Source organism: Pongo abelii, chromosome 7, assembly GCF_028885655.2.
Source record: "Pongo abelii isolate AG06213 chromosome 7, NHGRI_mPonAbe1-v2.0_pri, whole genome shotgun sequence".
In the NCBI taxonomy this organism is placed as follows: domain Eukaryota; kingdom Metazoa; phylum Chordata; class Mammalia; order Primates; family Hominidae; genus Pongo; species Pongo abelii.
This window is the reverse complement of record NC_071992.2, coordinates 77,650,554-77,674,120: the sequence shown is the minus strand read 5'-3', so window position 1 is coordinate 77,674,120 and position 23,567 is coordinate 77,650,554. Positions and strand designations below refer to the sequence as shown.

The 23,567-nt window shown below is 37.6% G+C and overlaps 1 protein-coding gene and 1 long non-coding RNA gene across 9 annotated transcripts in view; both read right to left on the bottom strand.

Moving 5' to 3' along the window:
• Positions 1 to 23,567, bottom strand: part of NKAIN3 (sodium/potassium transporting ATPase interacting 3) — a 799,758-nt gene that overhangs the window by 362,765 nt on the left and 413,426 nt on the right. The gene's annotated exons all lie outside the window — the stretch shown is intronic.
• LOC129061022 (uncharacterized) lies at positions 1,017 to 22,032 on the bottom strand. 2 transcript variants are annotated; one of them, XR_010141158.1, is made up of 2 exons: positions 19,277 to 22,032; positions 1,017 to 9,480 (listed from the first exon to the last, which is right to left on the bottom strand). It is a non-coding gene; the product is annotated as an uncharacterized LOC129061022 (long non-coding RNA). The 2 variants fall into 2 exon arrangements; XR_008527973.2 differs by lacking the exon at positions 19,277 to 22,032 and adding an exon at positions 15,463 to 17,028.

The following is a 23,567-nucleotide window of genomic DNA, read 5'->3' as shown; positions in this document are numbered from 1 at the left end:
TTTATTTGAGGAACAGTTGTGCGGGTCCCTATTGCCCCCTGTATTCTGAGACAGGGAATCCACAGTGCCTTCAGATGTAGGGAATATGGAGAGGGGATCCAGGCCGTGGATTAAGCTGCACAATCAGGGAACCAACAGCTCTGTTCCCAGCATGATCAGAGGGCAGGATCAAAGCTTGACTCCTGCAGCTCCTATGATCTAGTGGGTTTTGGGCCCAATTCTCCACATTGGTATTCAGCTAGGATTAACTGCCTTGGACATTCAGCTTTAGCCAATTTTCTTGGAGACTTATATGTTGCCAACTCCTCCTTTGAGAGGCCAGCCTGCAGAAAATCACTCCTGAACAAGTTACTCTTCACCTTTTTAAGTTATGTTTTAGTGTGTTAACTTCCTAGCTGATTGTATATTATTTTTATTCTTAGTACATTAAATTTGTAAAGTCATATCTAACTTGTAGAATAATGTTACTATACTAGAGGTGAAAAAAATACAACTGTGCATTTAAATCACTATTCTGACTCTAATTGAATAAATGTGGTTACATTATTTTATTATTCTGGTGCTAAGTTATCTTAAAGAAAGGCCAAAAAAGATGATATCAAAGGATTCCTTTAGCACTAACATTCGTTGGTCATTTCCATTTATTTCTAGAACCAAAAAATGCTCCAAAATTATGATCTGAACAAAAACCTGAAGGTATCCCTTTTGTGCTTAATAATGTATAAATTTCAGATAGTTCCAAGAAATTTTTTATTTTATTCAATCTTGTTATTATAGAAAATACATGCCTCTTTTTGTTATTTACTAACAAGTCTTTCTGTTTACAATATGTTAGCATATATACTAATTGAGAAAAATGGTAATATATAAAAAGGAGGGAGGAATCTGCCTACATAAAGCTCATCATTGTTTCATTTGTACTTAACACGACTTTGGACAAAGTCAACTACCTACTTTGTCTGCAGGAAAAGGAGCCAAGGGAAAAGCTCCTAAACAAAATAGATTAACATTTTCTAAAATAAATTATTAAGGTGTGAATTAAGTGGGTTATATTTGCCTCACCAGATAGAGCAAAAAGGTGTATATTCAGTTATTTGCTGTTTGCTTTGTGCATTATATTGTTTAGCATTGTACCAAGAGACCAAGAAAGGGGGAATAAATTATAAAAATGAGGCTGTCCTTTGAGAATCTGGCAGTCAGAGGTCAGCACCAACATTATCCAATGTCAAAATCAGAAGCGTAAAAGACAATGTTAAATACAAACTACTCTATAGGTGTGAGAATGTGTTATGATAATAAATATAGAAAATGATATTATGTCTTTGTAATAGACTGTGCCCATTAGTATCCTATGGGTATACGTTTTGTTGAGAAATACAAAATTCTGACTGAGGTTTCGATGACAGTTCTGCTATGTCATGCTACATAGTGACATGTTGGAACCTCAAGCTTACCAGTGACAAACTGGTTTCTATTTCAATAATGGGTTTCAAGTGGTAATCTCAGAACAGATGGGTGTAGGAGCATTGTTTTTGTCGTCATTATTTTCTCAACTTCTAAACTTTAAATAATAAACATGTATTATCTTTATTTTTTAAAAAAGCATTTTTCCCAGGAGTGTAGTGCGGTTGCATAGTCTGATTTGTTTCATCCATATTTCTCTTGGCAGGGTGCATTCCAGCATCCTCAGAACATGTTACCTTGTGACCCACCACTCTGGGCAGTCAATAAGGGCCTCTTTTATAGCTACTATTCATTTCTAAATGAGATTAAAAATACAGGTAAAATTTCCGAAATTAATCTTAGCCAAATGCATCATAGTCTTAGAGAAAAGACTTTCAATAAACATATAAGATTTGTAGCACAGAAAAAAAAGCTATATCTAACTTTTTCATTTATTCGTTCTCACACACATTCTCTTGAAAATAATTATGTGATTTCCATATTCAAGAATAGGTTACTCAGATAACTAACCCCTTCCTAATCTTGCCTCTCACTTTATCAATGAAGTATTTAACTTGCTAAGTAGCATTTGAATGCCCAGGAAACATTTCTCTGTGTTCAGGAATTTTGAGGCTGTCTAGAGTCAGGCTCTTGAAGAATACAGATGCTTTCCTGACTGCCAGTTGTCCTCCCAACCACTTATCAAAAACCTACAAAAAGCAAATGTGCTACAAAGAATTTATGGATTACTGAGAGCATTTCTGTTATTGTGATAAGGTATTTCATAGCTAACTTTTTAGCTGCAATTCACATGGAAGAGTCAGCCTACATTAAACAGAGTTCAGCTTTCCTGACAGCTATCAAAAAATCCTTCTGTTCCTTAGGTCCAGCAAGACACACAGCAATACAGTGTGTCTTTATTTATGAACAAAAATCAAAGTGATTATTAAAATTTTCATATATTTTTCAAAGCTTTCTGTTAGCACAATTACATAACTGTATTTGGGAGCTTCTTTTATCATCTAGAAGAGTGCTTATCAAATTTTGGTGGTGTAAGGATCATCTGAGCATCTTGTTAAAGTGTAGATTCTGATTCAATGGGTCTGCAGTGAATCCATAAACCCAAGAACCAAGATGCATTTCTAATAAGCTCTAAGATAGTACTTGTGCTGCTGGTGTTAGGACCAACTTTGAGAAGCAAGGGACTAAAAAAAAATAAATGAGGCTTTTCTATTTCTCAGGCACAGTGTCTGACTTTCACTACCATAATGCTGAGGGTTAGACATTATTGGGGTTAAAGAATGTGGACACAAAAACATGACTGAATAGAACTGGCCTTAGTTTTCAGCTTCGATTTAAGAAACTAGAAACAGACACCTCACACCAGCGCTTCTTCAGGTCCTAGACCAGATTCGATGAGTAGAGGACATATTCGAGTAGATGGAGAATTTAGACCCACCTCTGGGGTGCTCAGAGGAATCCCACAGATCCCGTTAGTGATATGAGGGCTAAGCCAGACGTGTTTGCCAGGCTGGGTGCGCGCAGAGGAAAAAGAGCAATGATTTCTATGGATACCTTTTTTAATACGGTTCAGGGTAGAGGAAAGAAGGGCTAGAAACATTTCCTGAAGCATTTAATTCACAATGGTAAATTCAGTCTTCAACCTGAAAGTTCACAAATGTTTATGAGGTACTGTATTAGTTCATTCTCACACTGTTACAGAGATACTACCCAAAACTAGGCAATTTATAAGAAAAGAGGTTTAATTGACTCAGAGTTCCTCATGCCTGGGGAGGCCTCAGGAAACTTACAATCATGGCAGAAGGGGAAGAGACACATCTTACATGGCGGCAGGTGAGAGAGAGGGCAAAGCAAAGGGGGAAAAGCCCCTTATAAAACCATCAGATCTCATGAGAACTCACTATCATGAGAACAGCATGGGGGAAACTGCCCCCGTGATCCAATCACCTCCCACTAGGTCTCTTCCTTGACATGTGGGGATTACTATTCAAGATGAGATTTGGGTGGGGATACAAAGCCAAACCATATCAGGCACCTACTTGCCAGGTCACTCAAGCATGCCCTGGAGAAGATACCAATTAGTACAACCTTGGGATTCCACCTTTGAGAAACTTGTAAACGATTGGGAAAAATACAATTTTCACATACAAAATGGTTACTAATAATGTGATGCAGTGCTAAATATCAAATTAGAGATAAGGGCTAAATTTATGACTACAAAGTTTGAATGGACATTTAGTAAAGCTTCGAAATCCTACTATAATTTCCTAGTACATTTGTGTTCCCATTCTCCAAGATGATTATTGACTTATTTTTCTCTCCTCAGTGTCCAAAAGCTCTCTTCCTCATCAGTTGTGGCCCCCCTCATTCTTTATTAATAAAAAGGGAAGTAATCAGAAAAAAACCACTTCATTTCTCATCACTAAACTAACTCAAATTTACACTCTCTGCACCCACATCCTCCCCCTTTTCTATTTTTGCTTGTTCCTGCTGATGACCAACTTTGTCTATTTTTATCACTTCTAGTCCACTCAAAAATCTTGATTTTATAATTTCCCCTCTATTTTGCAAGGTCAATTTCTTTTTCTCAACAACAATCTCGACTTGCAATTATGCTTTAATATTGTCTGTACATAATACAAATAAGAAACCAAAACTCCATGTAAACTACATCTTCTGGGCACTGCCTCACTTTTCAGCTCTTTTCTGAACAACTCTTCCAAGCAAGTTATTCCTTTTTCATTTTGTCCTCATCTCTCTTTGATGAGAGGGATTCCTTCCAAACCTTGTGAGTTTCATTTCTTTTCTGTCTCTCTATCCACATGGGTTTCATTTTGTTAAATCCGGTGGTCTATTTTCTAACCTTATCTTATTGGAACTTCTAGTAGCATTTGACATGGTTGGCCACCTCTCTTCTGGAATCACTTTCTTCTCTTGGCCTCCATATCAACACTCTCTTGGTTTTCCTTATATCTCACTGGAAGCTTCTTCCCAAAGCAATCTCCATATTTTGGAGTTCCCAGGGCTCAAACACTGGTCCCCTTCTATTCTCTGTCTGCTTTCCTGTGTCTGTCTGCCTCAGCCTACAGGGATCTCACTCAGTTCCCTGACTTTAAATCAAAGGGCATAGTGTGAAGTTTTGAGTATTTTTTTTTTCTGATTCTGAGATGTAAGAAGAGTGATGAGATAGTACACTTGCAGAGAAAGTTACAAATTTCTTCAGGGCAGTTTTCTAGAAAAGCCTAGGTGTAAAAGAGTCTGAATTAGTTTAGAACACTACATTAAGAAAACAATGAGGCCAGAATTAACCTTTGGGAGGAGCACAGAGATTGTCGAGCCCCCAGTCTCTTTTGTGAACATTTGGGATTACAAGACCTATCTACAGCCGCACTTACAGAATACTGGTGGCTGAGGTACACAAAAGCTATATTGGGGTTTAGGGAAAGAATATATATGGTTGTGGGGTCAGGGTTAGATCAATAGTAGTAGGAATGGGCTGGCTTTTGTTGTAAGTATTAAATTGGGGTAGTGTTGAAAAAAAGAAACAGCATCAGCAATACTAATAAGTGATGCCATTTTTGGCATTTGGGGTAAAGGAGATGAAGATACACTCTAGTTCTGCACCCATGCAATAGTTATTCTTCTCATTAAATCTACTCCTCCAAGGGCATGTAGACCTTTCGATCACAAGTTGCAAAGATAATACAGAAGTTTTTGAAAGGTGGGTGTAAGTCAAGTGTTGATGATACATACCATACCCAGTCTCTAGCTTTGTTTGCCTCTCTGTGACTCTCATTTCAAAGTATTGCTCTACAATACTAGTCCCGGAACGTTCTACATATGTAGAATGTACTTCTCACATTAGGAAACCCTACCATGAGGTTGAGGATTAATAAGAAAAATGGAGAAAGTGTTTTTTTCAAAATAACAAGTGTGAGAAAAATAGTGGAGATGGGTTTTTATCCAAAATCAGTCCTCCTCCTACCATCACTGCTTAATTTTTTGTTTCCCTGAGGAGTCTGCAAACCTTATTAGCATGAGTCAATCATTCAGTTTCTTTGCAAGGTCTTTAAACAGGAGTCAAACAAACTAGGAACACTCATAGTTGGAGGAAGTAACATTTCCAAGATTTTACATATTTCCACAAGGCAGAACATGTTATTCATACACTGTGAGCTGTTCCACAGCTTTAGAATATTAAAGCCCCCAGAGATAGTGAATCAACTGGCAAGTCCTTTAGGAATGAATGAAGAACTGCCATTAAGTACATTTCTCTGCCTTCCCAGAATGGTGTTTATAATGTGTTATAGGCAGAGGGGTCAACATAAAATGGGTTGCATATCTCACCTCGTGGAACCTGACCTTACATGTTCCTGTGTGTTCTTATTCCTCATCTCCCCTTGTTGGCCTCACTCTCATGTGTGGGACAGAAGGACCCCACTCCCAGGCCCCAGACACTGGAGGCATCCAGCCAAGCCCTGGGAGGCTTCTTTCTGTTGTACTATTTGAACCATCGCTGTGCAACTTGAATCTCCCAAATGAATTAATGACAAATGCCCAGGAATTCTAGTACCCCCTTGAGTCAAATGAAGTAAGCCTGAAAGTCCATTTAGGCTCGTCTAATAGTAGCAACAAAGGACTAAGGATTCCTAGTGATGGAATACTAAATATAGATAAAGAGAACATTCCCTGGGAGCATTATTGCTTGGCTTCATTATTTTTTTCTGTGTAAGACACTTCAGGCTGAAAGAGCTTCCAATCTCTCAGCAGTAAACTGGTTAGTGTCTCCTTACTGCAGTTTTCTTGTGGGGCCAGAAAAGAGAAAAACCACCTGGTCCAGCAAGGTTTGCAGATAGGAAGCTCATTTATTTGCATGTGCATCCTACTGCCCAGGTGCTGTGTTTCCTCCACGGCTTGCTTGATCCATGCATTAAGGGATGTCACTAGGAACTCTGAGCAGCCTCAGGGATGTTCTTCAAAGATGCCAGGAAATGGAAAGGATGAAAAGTCTTTGGGAGAGACACTGAACTTTATCCATTAGAGGCAAATGTTTGTTTCATACCTAGTTATGTCTGCTGTTAGATTTTGTTATTTAAAAATTGTTTTGTCAACAGAGTCATAAACTTGAAACCATACCTTTCCAAAAAAAAATGGATTCCTACTTTTCAGAGAAAACTGATAGCTGTAGTTATATATGTGAAATGGAAAAAAAAAATTTCACGTAAAATAAGAAAGCTCATTTACTACAAGGAAGCAAAAATTCAACTTTCAAGCAATTATAAGTGAGACAGTATAGAGTTAATCAAAATAAAATGAGTTTAGCTAACTATTAGGTATTTCCAAATATCAATTTAACATCACTAATTACTATCATTATACAGTATGAACATAAGATTAATTGGGATTTCTGAGTTTTGTAGCAAAATTTATACCAGTGACGTGATTTTTTGTTGTTTACAATATCAGTATAAAATTAATTCAGTTCTCTATGTGTGAGGAAATTCCTGACTAGAGAAAGAAGTTTCATCGATGAAAGTATGCCCACTAAAATGCTCCCCTAGAGGTACTTACAATACACAAACACAAGATTATTCTCTACAAGACCTTTTATTTTGTCTTGGCATTGCCATGGGCATGAATTTTCAACCTCAACATTGTTCAGAGATTTGTATTTTAAAATATGCTCTTTACTACTGTAAATTTCATCTTTTGAAAGTACAAGGAGAAATGTTATTGTCCACTTTCCACCATTGTTAATAATGTATACTAGGAAAATTCTGATGAGAGCTATTGATATGTATGTGTGCTTAAGCGTATATACATGTGTGTATGTGTGCACGTGTGTGTGTAAGTCTTCACAGGCTACTTTATTTCTATAATTTTTGGAAACTCAAAAAATGAGTATGTCCCTTCATTTAATAATTCATCATGTGACTGATATAGAATATTTTGTGGATTGCTGCATCACAGACTGTGAAATGACTACAGTAAATAAGTTAGTTATTAAGAGCTGGAAACTTGGCCTTCTCAAAGTACAATTCTCAACCTCAATCTATTTTTGAAACTGTAAGAAGGAATAAAATCAGTTGCATGTTTTCTCATTGCCACCTGGAATCATCTTCAGCCACCATCACTTTGATTTGAGTTTCTTATCACACGGCTCCATTCTGAACTTGGTGCAGACTGAACTTGTATATGCAGACTGCTTAGGCAGTGGTCTATTCTGTGTAGACAGGGCAAAGTCACCACTCAGATATTTTCTCTTGGATTTTTCCAAATTATAGTAAGGCTTCTGCTAAAATTCTGTCACTGATTAGTATCATTAAGAGACAACAATATGGGAATATGATAAAACTTTCTGTCTTAGTCCATTTAGGCTGCTATAACAAAATACCATGGTCTGGTGGCTTATAAACAACAAAATTTATTTCTCACATATCTGGAGGTTGGAAAGTCCAAAATGAAGGTTCATGCAGATTTGGGGTCTTGTGAGGGCTGCTTCCTGGTTCATAGACAGCACCTTCTCACTCTATCTTCACATGACAGGAGGGGCGAGGGAGCTCTCACAGTCTCTTTTATAAGGACACTAATCCTAATCACCTTCCAAAGGTCCCACCTCTTAATACCATCACCTTGGGGTTAGGCTGTCAACATACTAATTTGGGGGTGGAAAAAAATCTCCTGACCATAGCACTTTCCTAAGCAGTTCCCAACAATAAATCCATTCGGGTATGCTGTGCAGAAGGAAGTTCCCAAGGTCACCAGCTGGTGGAAGGGAAGACCCTCCTTTAAGAAGCACAGGATTTGACTTTGCAATTGTTACCTCAAACTTTCACAAATCAAGCCTTTTATCATCAGAATCTCTTCATATGTATATATGTTTCATACTACAATTTATGGGAAGCTCAGAGTAAAATAATGATTGAGAGAAGTCACAACTAGACACTATCTCATGTAGCATGGCATATATTTAGAGCATTTAAAATATTTTTCAGGTGTTTCCTCTGTTTGCCTGGTTTATTTGATCTTTGATTTACTTCTTATTCTTCGGATGCAATCCACACCCTCTCACAGTCCCTCTAGTGCCTAAGGTCTCTGCAGAGGTGCTCTGTTTGTTTCCTCCGTCATGCCCACTTTCTCATGGTTGACCCATGCCCCCGAACCCCCAGGTGAATTAGAATCCCCAGGTTCTCTCTTGTCTGGTATGAATGTTGAGCTTTTATCTTTTCCTTCTCTGAGTTGAGCCTCCTATGTAAAACAGCATCCTAAGTTTTCTTTCTGTCTTCCTTTTTCTCCTCCTTCTTTCTACTTTCCCTGCTTCTCTTCCTCTTTTCTCTTCTCTCTCCATGTTCACCATGCTATTCCAAGGCCAGTTATAAAGTCCATTCTTGTTTGGTTTATCCCATGCAAGTAACTCCATTCACTCACCCTCCCCTATTTCCCTTCTTTGTTTAAAGGCAATTTTGGAGACTTTTCACCACAAGTCCATGCAAGCACGACCTTGCTCCTTTCCATCTCTGTCTCTCCTCTCCTAGCTGCCCCTGCAGAGCCCCACCAGGGCCCACCTCTTGCCATCTCTGAGAAGTGCAGCTACTACTCTTTGTGGACAAAACTTTCTGAGAATAACAGTTGTCTATATAATTATGTTATCACAATGCCAGGGGTTTGGTCTAGGTCCTGTTGCTTGCTGCACAGAAAGCCAATCACTGAGACAAACAAGTATTGCCAGGGAAGAAGGCTTTAATTGGTTGCTGCAGCTGTGGAGAAGGGAGGTCAGTCTCAAATCCATCTCCCTAATGTACTAAAATTAAGAGTTTGTATAGCTAGAAAGAAACATAACCATGTGTGGGAAAACAGGAATTAGGGAGGGATATGGAAGAGGAGCTGGTAACCCAATAGCAGGTGGTTGCTTAGGCACTCATGATGGGTAAGGTGTCTGGCATCTCATTGTCCAGATGAAGTGATCTGGTAAGTTTCAATTCCTTGATCTATGTGAGAGGCCTGATTGTTGGTTTCCTGAGGGAAAAAAAAACCTCAGATAAGACATCTGTAAGTTTCTCAAGTTTTAAGACGGGGAGGGTCAATTTCTATGTTTATTCAACAGAAACAATAAATATAGGTTCTATGAGACAATTGGGCTGGTTTCAATTGCATTTCTTATTCCTTGGTTTCAGTTAAATTGAGCATACATGCCTACATCCACCCTATTTTTTTGTTTGTGTTTTGGAGAGAGGAAGGAGAGTCCAAAATCTACAAGTTAATACTGAACCCTCCCACCCCTATTGCCTGCATTAGCTGTACTCTCTTAGATGCGAAGGGACAGAGAAGTGGAGAGGTTACCAGAAATGACAGGTGCCTCTTGAAGGAATGGCTGCCTTCTTCATATTCTTTCCCCCTCCAAAAGCTAAGCAAAGGCCTCATGGGGTTTCTAACAGGTGGGGTTCTGCCAGTGTGACAGACACACTGGCCTTCAATAAGGTGGCTGAAGTTGGAGGGGTCCATGACAGACAGCGTGGCATCTGTGCTCAAAGATGAGCTGGACTTCAGGCAGCTTTGTTCCCAAAAGGCTGTGGGCATGACTTCACCAGGCATTTCATAGACTGCCCTCCAGCTCACTATTTCTCTCTGTTATCTGTGGTGCCCCTCTCTCCTGCAGCCACTGATGCCTGCCCTGTGGGGGCTGTCATACAGATGAGAAATAACATATGCAGGGGCCTGGCATGGTGAATACTATTATTGTTACTATTGTATTTCACTGCCCAATGCAGAAACATGCAAGAAACATGTGACTTGACAAGAAAGTCAGAACCATAGATGTATATATGAATCCCCCATCCAAGAACAGAAGATCACTGAGATAGTAAGCATTCAGGACCCTATGTTAGTGAGAGACAAGGTTATCAATAACAATGCAAAAGAAATAGTCATATGGAAAATAAGGTGAGGGTGAATCTTCAAAACTAGTTTTATTTTCCCATTTTCAAAATATTCTAAAATGATAATGTTCATAACAGCCCTGTGAGGTGTGAATTAATTTTTCCTCATTTTACAGATGTAGAAACTGAGGCTTAAAATAGATTCAGTAAATCTCAATCACGCAGCTATTAGGTGGCAGCATAAGGATTTGTAGTCAGGAGTATTAGGCTCCCAAGGCCCTGCTCTAATCCCATACTTCACAGCCTCTACACACCCAAAACAAGGAAACATCGATCCACCCTGCTGTGCCTCTGCAGCCAAGTGCCACTCTGTCTCCATTCCCAGGGCAAGCATTGCAGGATAAAATAGAGACGGGGCATTTCCCCTAGGCAGAAAATAATATTTTAGGGATGTATTTTTATTAAATTTACTAAAAATCAGCATGTGAATGTACTCTCTATGTGAGAAGCAAGATCCTTCAGGAACACTTAAACTTAATTCTTAATTAAAGACATTTTAACACACCTGTCATCCTAGCACTTTGGGAGGTCGAGGGGGGTGGATCACCTGAGGTCAGGAGTTTGAGACCAGCCTTGCCAACATGGTGAAACCCTGTCTCTACTAAAAATACAAAAATTAGCCAGGCATGGTGGCACACGGCTGTAATCCCAGCTACTTGGGAGGCTGAGGAAGGAGAATCACTTGAACCTGGAAGGTGGAGGTTTCAGTGAGCCGAGATCATGCCATTGCACTCCAGCCTGAGTGACAGAGCAAGATTCTGTCTCAAAGAAAAAAAAAGACATTTGTAAATCAACTGTCTTAGAAGATTACTATTCAAATACCTTTTCTACTTCAAACCCAGAGAAACTTTGTTTTCTGCTCAGATATGAAGGAAGAAAACCATACAAGGTTTATAATAATATATGTAAAAGGTATTTTGATATTTTGATTTTATACTTTAGTCCAGTATTTCTCAGTTATATTCCCTAAAGGGTTAATAAGCACTTCAATTTTTTAAGACACAAAAATTTCATATTAGCAGATTATATTAAAAATATATAAATGTTATGTTAGAAATATGGAGATAGATGTGGGAATCTACTAAATCAATATAAGTGGTTGCTCTTACTTACGGGATCATCTTCCTATAAGAAAGAGGGTCATATCTGAGAAATGGAGATAGCCACTGAGAGGCCACCACACGAAGGGAAGCATCAGGGTCCGCTTGGGTGTGACCCACTTGCAGCGTTTCCGAATGTACCACAAGGGGCACTGGTACATGTCATTTCAGGGTTCACTGGGCTATGCACATAGTGTTATAATTTTAATGTATGTATTATCCAGTGCCTAACCTGAATCAGACATTGTGATGGAATTGATGATTAAAGCATCGATAAGACACTGTACTCACCCTTAAGTGACTTAAAATGTAGTCAAAGAGACTTTCAAACGAGGCATGAGCTAATGCACAGATATTAAGATGGCAGTAGGGTGGTTGGGAGCTCCGAAGAGAAGAGAAATTTTTAGCAGAAACATTTTCAGAAGAGGTGGCACTCGAATTGAGTTGTGAAGACAAGAATTTTATTAGGTATTAGGGGGAGCAGGATTATTCTGGAGATGTGAAAGAACAGAAGTCTCTGGAAGCTAACATAAGTTTGGAACAGATGGAGTGACAAATACATGTGGGAGAAGGTTAACATGAGAAATGAAAATTTTGCAAGGGCAAATTCACAAGGGACTCTGAGTATCTTGCTAAATATTTTGGCTTTTCTTTCAAAAGCTGTGAGAAGCCACTGAAGAGTGACAAATACAGAAATGGCATGACCATATTTTCATCTCAGGAAAATTATTCTGACATCAGGACATTGTGGATACAGACCCTAGGGAGGGTATGGAAAGATTTTTCATGTTTCTGGATTAGGTGATGGGTGAAGGACAGCATCCCTCACCAAGGTGAGAAATATCAGAGATGGGGCAGGGTGGAGAGGGGATTGCAAGGTTAATCTCTGACATGTTAAGACGTTACAGAGGTGACATCGAGGAAGAGTAGGCACAGCTGGAAACACTGGTGTGGAGGTCAGGAACAATGTCTCTCTGGAGATGTGGGTTTTCGAAAGAGTTGATGGTAGTATGGTCAAAAGTTTCTAATGCTACAGAAAGTTCTAGTAAGAAGGAACCTGACAGTGGAGAGCTGTTGGCTTGAATTTGCATGAAGAGGTTATTAGTGGCCACTGAGAGAGCAGCTCCATTGGAATGGCAAGGGCCCCTTTCTTTGAGTAGTAAATGGGAGGCTTGGAAATGGAAACAGTAAAAACGTATTTCTCTTTCCAGAAACTTGGCTGATAGAAGAGAGATACAGGATAAAAGCTGGAGGAAAGTTGCTTTTCTCTTAATATTAAAAAAGAAGCTTGAGGCTTGTTTATATGATGAAAAGAAAGATCTAGCAGTTGGGGGAGAAAAACATGAAGAAAGATGTGATTTCTAGAAGGAGTTGAAGGTTTTGGGTGGAGGCAGATTTCTCTGAGTCAGACAGAGGGAGTGCTTTCAGAAAGAGAAGGTAAGCTGAGGAAGTTCACAACTGATAGCATTTAATTCAGCTTTTGAAATAACAAGCAATGTTTGCAGAACTTGGGGGTGATGAGAGTCCAGTGAGTGACTTGAGGAAAGCAATCAAGATGGAAGCACTGGAGTAGAGGATGCATGGTGCTCTGGATACACACCTCATCACAGTTTTAATCAAGCACGTTTTGGCGATTTGCTGAACACATTTGGAAAATTTAGAAACACTTTTTTTAAGGATCAGATCTTCTGTCAGCTTTTAAGAACCAAAGCTTCCTGATTACATGATTATGAAGTGCTACTTTTAATGAAGACTCTCAGTTCTCCAATACTAATTAGGTTAAATCCCATTATAATTGTCTGCTGTATGGCTTATACCTCATTTTATTGCAGAGCATTATTTGTGTTCAGTTGGAAGAAAGGGCTCCATCCTACATATGTTTTTATAGTTCAGGCTCTACCTCTTGCTCAAACAATTTTCTAATGTACAGTACTCCCCCTTTATCTGCAGGGGATGCATTCCACGACCTGCAGTGGATGCCAGAAAAAGAGAATAGTACTGAACTCTATATGTACTCTGTTTTTCCCATATCTATGATAAATTTTAATTTATAAATTAGGTACAGTAAGAGATTAACAATATATTACTAATAAAATAGAACGACTATAATATATTATAATAAAAGTCATGTGAATGTGGTTCTCTCTTTTTCTCTCCATATTTTATTGTACTTATTGTACTCAGCTATTTTCAGACAACATTTGACCACAGGTAACTGGAACCATGGAAAGTAAAACCACAGATAAGTGGAGACTACAGTAATTGCATTAGAAAGATTAGTATGCACCTTTTAAAAAATCCATAATGAATCAAACCTTTGAATACAGATCCATATATAAGGTTTATAAGTTCATATGCTTAATGAAAAGAAACAAATTTAAAATACTGTGATTAGTATTTTCCAGTCTAAAAAAGCATATGTTACCCCCAAATTCCTGGGTTCATCATAGTTCAACAATTTTAATTTTTTAGAGTGATGGTTTTATATTAACTATTTGCTCTCCTTAAATTCCCTCAGAATCAATAGAAAGCATGTATTTGTCTACTTATTCTATGTCTGTCTTTGCATGAAAATAATCCCTAGCATTTCTGGAGTGCCTACTATGTGCCGATATTGTTCCTGGTGATTTTATTAGCATCATCTCATTTAATCTTCCCCAAAATCTTATGAAGTATGTGCTGCTATGGATGTACTATAACTTCATGAAGGCAAGAGCATTGTTAATTGTGTTCACTGCTGTATCACTATTGCCTACAACAGTGCCTGGTATAGTAGGCATGCAAAATGTAAGTATTCAATAAATAAAACTCCATTTGACAGATGAAGAAACTGAGCCATAGAGCAGCTAATAAACTTACCTTACTCACTAGGGTTGTGGTGCATATTAGATAATGAAATATTAAAAAATCATGCAAAAAAGCGTCGTGGTGAGGATGAAATACATTCATACAAGTGAGGTGTTAAACAGGGCCTGGCACAGTCACCGTGTCCAGGTGATTTGCCAGCATAACTAGAATTATCTGATTACTTCCCATCAGGGACAGGCAAGACCTGATTCATTTCTCTACTGCCAACCCCTGGGGCTATGTCTTACATTAATTAGATAGCACACAAAAATGTTAGGAGGGAGAAAATGTTTACAAATAGATATTTGAGAGCTTAGTGAATTATTTACTTTAATAAAAGGAAAATGAATTTCAGCCACATATTCAATATTCATTCAACAAATATGTATCAAGGATGACTACATTGCAGCCACTATGCTAGGTGTTCAGAATAAAATATTAAAGAAATTGTTAAAAAGACAGTCTTTGCCCTCATAGAGTTTGCTATCCTGGGAGAGACATAGACACCAATATATGGGTGTAAAAAAATATCATCTTGAATAGGATGTTGTCTAAAACCATTACTTATGCATGAGAAATCTATAAGAACTTGTTGATAAACTGGAACACAAATGAAACTGATGACAGTGATTAAAAGCATGAGCTATGCAAAGACATTAAGAACATTGCACATGTATAGATTACAGATAAATAATACTGAGAAAAAGGATAACTGCTTATTCATATTTGGAAGACAGTAACAAAACAGGCTAGAAGAATTACAATGATTCAGCATTGTATAATAAGAAGTAACATTATACAGTCAAGAAATGAAACATTTAGATTGGAAATGAAAAAACTTAATGATAAAACTCATTAGATAATGAGATCATTCATCAAGAAACATCCTATTTTCAAATACAGGTGATGACAAAATGTGCAAAATTAGCTGTGCAAAATTCGCTATGCAAACCACGGATAAACCCAGCGGGAAAACATTAGCACATCAATAATGCATTTTGTTGTGCAGCAACATATACAAGCACTTAATTCAGTGTAGAGATAATGACATTTTAGCATCTGACTGACATAAGCTTGGATGTAGGCCTGCTTTCCTCTCCAGGCCCATGCCTTACGTGATGTTTCCCAAAGCTGATGTGCAAGATGGCTTTATAGGCTTCATCAAGCCCTTTGACCTTTGTGGGCTTCAGCTTCCCCCTCTGTGAAGCAGTGTAATAATCCAAGTCACCATGAATGGAACGTAACCAGCATTTATAGATCTCCCATAGTGCTTCCGACGGCAAGATACCTTGACAGATCTGGGTTGCTGTAATAATAATGGACTCCATTTACTGAGTGCCTGGAAGAAGGCGTGTTGGATGAAGGATCTCATTTAATCTTGATCACAGCCTTTGCAGTGGGTGCTGCTGTTCTTACGGATAAGGAAACCATGTCCCAATTGGATTCGGGAACTTGTCTAAGGGCACATGGCCAGTAAGGGGTAGAAGCAGTCTACTTCTGTCTCCAGCACCCTGCTGCCTCCTACCACATTGGTCTTTCCTTCAAACCACCATGAAACTAGCAGTCTAAGGATGACAAAAAGTGTATTTCTCGCCCTCTATTTTACCAGGAAATGATGACTTTTTCAAGAGAAAAGGAGGTTTTTAAGCTTGAAAAGGGTTGTGAAAGGTAAGTTGTAATTACTGAAATCAGCATCATCCTCTCAGTCATCTTGATGAAGAGTTTTATCAGATCTTGCATCAGCCACATTTCAAAGCATGTGAAACTCACAGAATTCTACAACCTTTCTCTCTGGACCCTTTCCCATCCCAGCTCCAGAGTACCTCATGTTCCAAGAAGTGTTATTCTTTACCCTTACCACAGCAGAGGGAAAGCTCTCCCATCACCCACTATCCCTGGTCCCAGCCAGGTCTATGAGGAAAGCAGCCTGATTGTGAGGTAATTTATAACAGGCTGTAAATAAGCACTTAGACCCTCCCAGGACATAAGCATTTGAATGATTGCATCAGTGTAGTAAATAATAGGTAGCATTTGCACAGGGCACTATTTGTTAAAAAGACATTTAAAGACATTTAAGTACATTTAATTGTGTGGGTGCTGTTATCTGTATTTCTCAAATAGAAAAATTAAATTTTAGACAGAGTAACTGGCACAATTAAGTGCTAGAGCCACAACTTGAACACCAAACTTCTCATTCACGATTGTGTATTCTGTCCATTATATCTCCCAGTTGCCCTGAGGCATTGGGGGAAAGAGGCAAGAGGCTTTTCTTGAGGAAGATAACTTTCTTCCTTAGTTCTTTCCTAGCTCTGGCTACCAGTGCATTGTTCCTTTGAGCTGTAGCATGTGCAAATCGTGCAATTAGCAATTCGGAAAATGCCTTTAAAAACTTGCTAAATTCTTCTGTATTTCACTGACATGTTGAACAGATTTAATTGTTAAATTTGGCAACATAGAGGCAACAGTGGTTGACTTACTGTCTGAAATTAGCACTGAGGCCCTATGGGAAGGTGCATTCAGCAAAAGTGAATTATTATTTTGCTGTTTCGTTTAAGGTGTGCTGGGTACTATTTTCCACACTTTACACATGCTGTCTCATTTGATACTTATGACAACCCTAAGATAGAAAGTGCTATTATTATGTTCTCTTTATAGATGAAAACACTGAGGCACAGCTAAGTAACTTGCCTGAGAGTTAGCAGGTGAAGCTGGGATGCGAAGCCCAGGAGTCTGTCCCCAAAGCCCCCGCCTTTAGACATGTGTCATAATGCACCGTTGTCTCCTTCCTCCACCCTGGGAAATACTGCAGAGTTTAGTGCTGAATAGGACTTCTGGAATAAATTTCTGGATAGTCTGAAAACAACCATGACCTCATGCCTCTGATGCTTTTTTAGTATCTGTGCCCAACAGGCCACACAATGTGTTTGCTTGGTAAGAATGATCTCTGGATTCTTCATTGATCTGAATTCAGCCTCCCCACTCACAGCACTTACTGAGCCCAGCATGAAACACGAGTTTATGTCAGGAACAAATAAATCCTTTGCTTTCCATCTGAATGGGGCTTTTCTCTATGAAAATCAATGGGAGTTGAATCACTCTGAAGGGCCTGTCTGAGATATGTTAATGGTAGAATCAGTGGATACCCTTCCTACCTATTTTGGTGATGAGAAGAATCTCCAGGTGGTCTCTTCACCCCAGTGAGGAGACAGTGCTTAGAAATTAATGAACAAGAAATGTCTCAGAGGCAAGAGAACTCAAACACTAGCCTCTTCAAAAATAAAGCACACATGAAGTATAGCACTCATAAGCTATGGTCTTTACGCAAGTCTCACTTTCCTTGATGCCTCAGTTTCCTTACTTATACGATTGTTTTTTGTCAATTATGTCATGTTAACACATGAAAAGTGCTTACAACAATTTTTGACATCACTGTAGTAAGTGTTCAATAATTATTTGCCTTTTCTGCTCCAAGTCTCCTCTGTGGATAGTAAGAATGGTGGGAAAACAGTGGTTATGGCTCAAAAAGAATCCCAACAAAGGAAACAGGAAGAGAAAATGGCAATTTCCAATTCCTTCACACTCTTTCTCTCCTTTGCCACCTGTATCCTTCTACTAGGTACCCTTCTCAATCCTTATGCAAATTGAAGTATTACCTCTAGTGTAATCCATACAGTTAATTTCTCTGTCAGAGTTACTGTCACGTTTATCACAACCTGATGAAGTAGGGACTATTATTGTCCCCATTTGCAGATGAGAAACCTGGAATTTGATGTTAAGCAACCTACCTGGGTCACAAACTTGGTAAGTAGTGGAGACAGAACTTAAATGGATCAGAAATGTAGTTTCTGGTTTTACATAACTCAGTGTAGCACAGTGCTTAAGTAGATTTTGAGTCAGAAAAACCTGAGTGGGAGGAGTCTAGGTTTCTCCATTAATTAGCCATATGACTTTAGGCAAACTCTAGCTTCCTTATCTGTTATATGTAGATAATTGTGCCTATCTTTTGGACTCTTCTAACAATTAAATGAGATAGCACTTATGATAACACTTAAAGTCCGCTACAAAAAGAAGCTATGACTGTCTTTCCACTACATTACTAAAGGCCACTGTTCCTTTTACCCAGTATATAATGTCTGTCTTTTAACCAAAAGTTATAACAAATACTAGAAAGAAAGAAATACAGTTTGAAGAGGTTGAATAAGCATCATAGCCAGAGTCAGATATGGCAGGAATGTTGAAATTATCAGACCAGGAATTTTTTTAAATGATGAATATGCTAAGGGCTTAATGGAAGAAGTAGAAAACATGCAAGAAGAGATAGACAGTGTAAAAAGAGCAATGGAAATTCTAGGTTTTAAAAAATTTCTAGCGATAAAAAAGACTAAAAGAAGTGACAAATGTTTTTATGGACTCATTGGTAGACTGGATACTGATGAGAAAATAATCTCTGAGTTTGAGAATATGACAATAGAAACTTCTAAAACTGAGAAGCAAGAGAGAAAAGATGGAAAAAAAAAAAAGCAGAATGTTCAAGAACCATGGGACAACTACGAAAGCCATAACATTTGCATAATAAGCACACCAGAGGAGCAGAAAAAGAGAAAGGAGCAGAAACAATATTTGAAGCAACAATGACTGTGAATTTCCCCAAAATTAATGTAAGACACTAAACCACAGATACAGGAAGCTCATAAAACTTCAACAGATAAACATCAAACAAACAAACAAAACCTACAACTGGTTATATCATATTCAAACTACAGAAAATCAAAGATTAAAAAAAAAAACCTAAATAAAGCCAGAGGAAATGAAAGATCCCCTGCAGAGGAGCAAAGAATTACATCTGACTTCTTAGAAAACATGAAAGTAAAAAAGAGAGAGTAGAGTTAGATATTTAAAGTGTTGAGAGAGAAAAAAAAAAATACCAACCTAGAACTCTGAAATTTTCAGAAGCATTTGAACCACAGCAACTCCATCTTGAATAGGGGTTGGGTAAAACAAGACTTTGACCTACTGGGCTGCATTTGGCAGGAGGTTAGGCATTCTTACTCACAGATGAGATAGGAGGTTGGCACAAGACACAGGTCACAAAGACCTTGCTGATAATAAAGGATGTGGTAAAGGAGCTGGCCCAAACTCATCAAAACCAAGTTGGTGATGAAAGTAACCTCTGTTCATCCTCACTGGTCATTATACAATAATTACAATGTATTTTCATGCTAAAGGATACTCCTACCAGCACCATGACAGTTTACAAATGCCATAGCAACATCAGTAAGTTACTGTATATGGTCTAAAAGGGGAGAAACCCTCAGTTCTGGGAATTGTCCATCCCTTTCCTGGAAAACTCATGAATAATCCACCCTTTGTTTAGCATATAATCAAGAAATAAGTATAAGTATAATCAGTTGAGTAACTCACACTTCTGCTGTGGCCATTCTTTCATTCCTTTACTTTCTTAATAAACTTGCTTTCACTTTACTCTATGGACTCACCCAGAATTCTTTTTGTGTGAGCTCCAAAGATCCCTCTCTCAGGGTCTAGACTGGGACCTCCTCCTGGTAACAAAATTATCCTTCAAAAATGGAGGAGAAATAAAATCTTCCTTATACAAACAAAAATTCAGAGAAGTTGTGGCCAGTAGACCTGTCTTTCAAGTAGTTCTTTAGAAAGAAGGAGAATCATTTAAGCCAGAAATTTGTACCTACATAAGAAAAGAAGAGCATCAGAGGATGAATAAGTGGGTAAAACAAAACTTTTATTTTTATTATTCTTAATTGATCTAATAGATAACAGTGTGTTCAGAATAATAGATTCAAACATATACATACATACAAGCATATACTTATGTATAAGTGAAAGAAATGACAATAATGGTATAAGGATGGGATAGAGGAACTATTCTTGTAAACAAATACACATATACTGTTTTATTTAAGACCATTTTACATTTGCCTAGGAAGAAAATGCTATGGTAGTTATATACATAAATTTCATTTCTAGTGAAGAGTTTCCTGATCTTAGGTTGTTTATAGTATCTTTTCTTGGTTGGTCAAAGACCTCTCCAGCTTAAACGAATAAAGAGAGTAGTGAAGTGATTAATGTACATACTAAGCTAGACCTTTGGAGAACTCACCAAAGAAATGTAGGCAGCCAGGAGAGTTTGTGATCCCTTTGAAACTGATTCAAATGGACTGTAGTTTATTTTCACTCAATATATTCAATCATGCCTCTTTTCTCCTGGCCTCATTTCATCAGCACATTTTTGATTTAACACACACACACACCACACACACAAAGTTCTTCCCTTGTGAACATATTAATTTTATCTTATATGAGAAAAATACAATTTAATTAATTAACTCAAAATGGATCATGGACTTCAATATAAAACATAAATCTGTAAAACTTTTAGAAAAAAGTAGGAGAAAATCTTCAGGATTTAGAGCTAGCAAAGAGTTCTTAGACTTGACATCAAAAGTACTACCAGTAAAAAGAAAATAAATTGGATCTTATCAAAATTAAAAAGATTTTCTCTGTGACAGAGCCTGTTAAGAGGTTGAAAAAACAAGCTACACACTGGGAGAAAATAGTTGCAAAACATATCTCTGACAAAAGACTAGTATTTAAATTATTTAATGAAATCTCAAAATTTCACAGTAAAAGAACCAAATAATCCAATTAGAAAATGAGCAAAAGACAAGAAGCAGCATTTTACCAACAGCAAATAAGCACATGAAAAGATATTCAACATCATTAGCCATTAAGGAAATGCAAATTAAAGCCACAATGAAATATCACTACACACCTATTAGAACAGCTAAAATAATAATAGTGATAACACCGATGCTGGGAAGGATGTGGAGAAACTAGATCACTCACACATTGATAGTGGGGACGTAAAATGGTACAGTCATTCTAGAAAATATTTTGGCAGTTTTATATAGAACTAAACACACAACTACCAAATGACCTAACAATTACACATTCGGGCATTTATCACAGAGAAATAGAAACTAAGGTTCAAACAAAACCTGTACATAAATGTTCTTAGCAGTTTCATTCACAATGGCCAAAAGTTTGAAAGAACCCAGATATCCTTTGGTAAATGGTTAAACAAACCATGGCACATCTACCATGGAATACTACTCAGTAATAAAAAGGAGTGATCTATTGATACATGTAAGAAGAATTATGGAGAGTTATCCTGAATGAGAAGAGCTCATCCCTAAAGGCTATATGCTATAAGATTTCATTTCTATAACATTCTTGAAATGCCACAATTATAGACATGTAGGATACATTTTTGGTTTCCAGGGGTTAAGAATGGAATGGCAGGAAATTATGTGTGGTTATAAAAGGGTAAGTTGAAGGATCTTGCAGGAGGGAAGTATTTTGTATCTTCACTGTTCAATGCTTTGAAAGATGTTACCATTGGGAGAAACTTAAATATAAAACATAAATCTGTAAAACTTTCGGAAAAAAGTAGGAGAAAATCTTCAGGATTTAGAGCTAGGAAGGAGTTCTTAGACTTGACATCAAAAGTACTACCAGTAAAAAGAAAATAAATTGGATCTTATCAAAATTAAACAGAGTAAAATTAAAAAGGGTATGCAAGATCTTCTGTATTATTTCGTGCAACTGCATGTGAATTTACAATAATCTCAAAGTGAAGTTTAATTAAGACACGGCTTTCAAATAACATTTATGACATAGGAAAATGCTTTTATTTTATGAAAAAGTGAAAAATGCAACTATATTTTAAGTAATGAAAAATTTAAAGAAAGCATATATTTATATTTATGCTGAGCTTAAGAAATGGGAGTACTAAAATGTTAGGTTTATCTTTGAGCAATAAAATAAAGAAAGATAGATTTTTCTTTCTTCCTTACAATTAAATGTATTTTTCAGTTTTTAATATTACATTTTTTATTACATTTATTAATAAAATCAGTAACAACAAAACAGAACTGCAGAGGTCATGATCATCCATTCAACTCACAAATCAAAACTTCACACTTTTCCTAGTAGAGTGTCAGAAGAAATGGCAATTTATTGAAAACCTGGATTTGATATTAAACAAATGATCCTTTCCTACTCTCCAGAATGATAACTTTTGTAATTAATGGGCTAATTTAACTGTAAATCTTCCAGTCAGTAATATTAATTAAAAAGAAGACATGTAAATGACCTTCTGAAAGGGCCTTATCTCTTAATTTACCCACAAATGAGCACTTGCGATTACTTCTTAATCAATACCAGGAAGCCAGCTAGAATTAATACCAGGCCTCTTAGTTTCAGCCACTTTTAAGAGCACTCAGGATCACCACATTCATAGTCTTCAAGGCCAGCCCTATATTTTCCTCTAATTTACCTGACCTTTCAGACAGTAAGTGAATTTCAGGCATTTATAGGCTTGGCCTGAATAACTGGCAACTTTCATTACTTTGATAATTGACCAAAAGATTTGGAAAATGTCAGCCTTTCCTGGGTTATTGTTTAATATGCTAATAAGATCATTAACATGTTTCTTAGCTGAGAAAAAGACCTGATACATAAAGAAAGTTATAGGAGGCTGGAGAGGGATGAATAAAAAACTGTATTTTTATTTCTAGGAAAAAAGTAGAGTTCTTTCCAAACTACCTTTCTTTTTGTGTTAGATGTAGCATAAACAGTGGCTAATAGGTTTCAAAGAATTGATACTTAAAGACAAAATGCACTTGCCTCTTTTGGCGAGGTCTGGGTCTAAATTAGCATATATTTGAAATTACTCCTGCATCTCTTAAATTGTCGGTTGAGGAAATTGCTAATATACTTCTGTACTGATGAGGTTCAGGACACACTACCCCCAAATATGGCATATGGCATATTGGATCTGTTAAGCTGAGGAATTTGAGACACAGAATGTGCAGGGAGAACTTTCTGACCATCACTTTAAGTAGGTCATAAAACCTAGGAAGGGCTTTCTGACCCTCCTGTGAAGATCATAAGACCCTCATGTGAGAGGTGCCCACCCTATACCTGGAGGAAAGAAGCATCCTTATATCCGAAGACACAGGGACACACAGAGGATCGAAAGGAACAGGCCTTGCTAAGTCTCCCCAGTTTATTACCACGAGAGTAAACCCCTGTGTCCTATCATACTCTTTTATGACTTTTCACTCTTCAACAAACCTAGCATAAAAACACCCAGGTTTAACTGTTTCTTTGGGTCTTCATT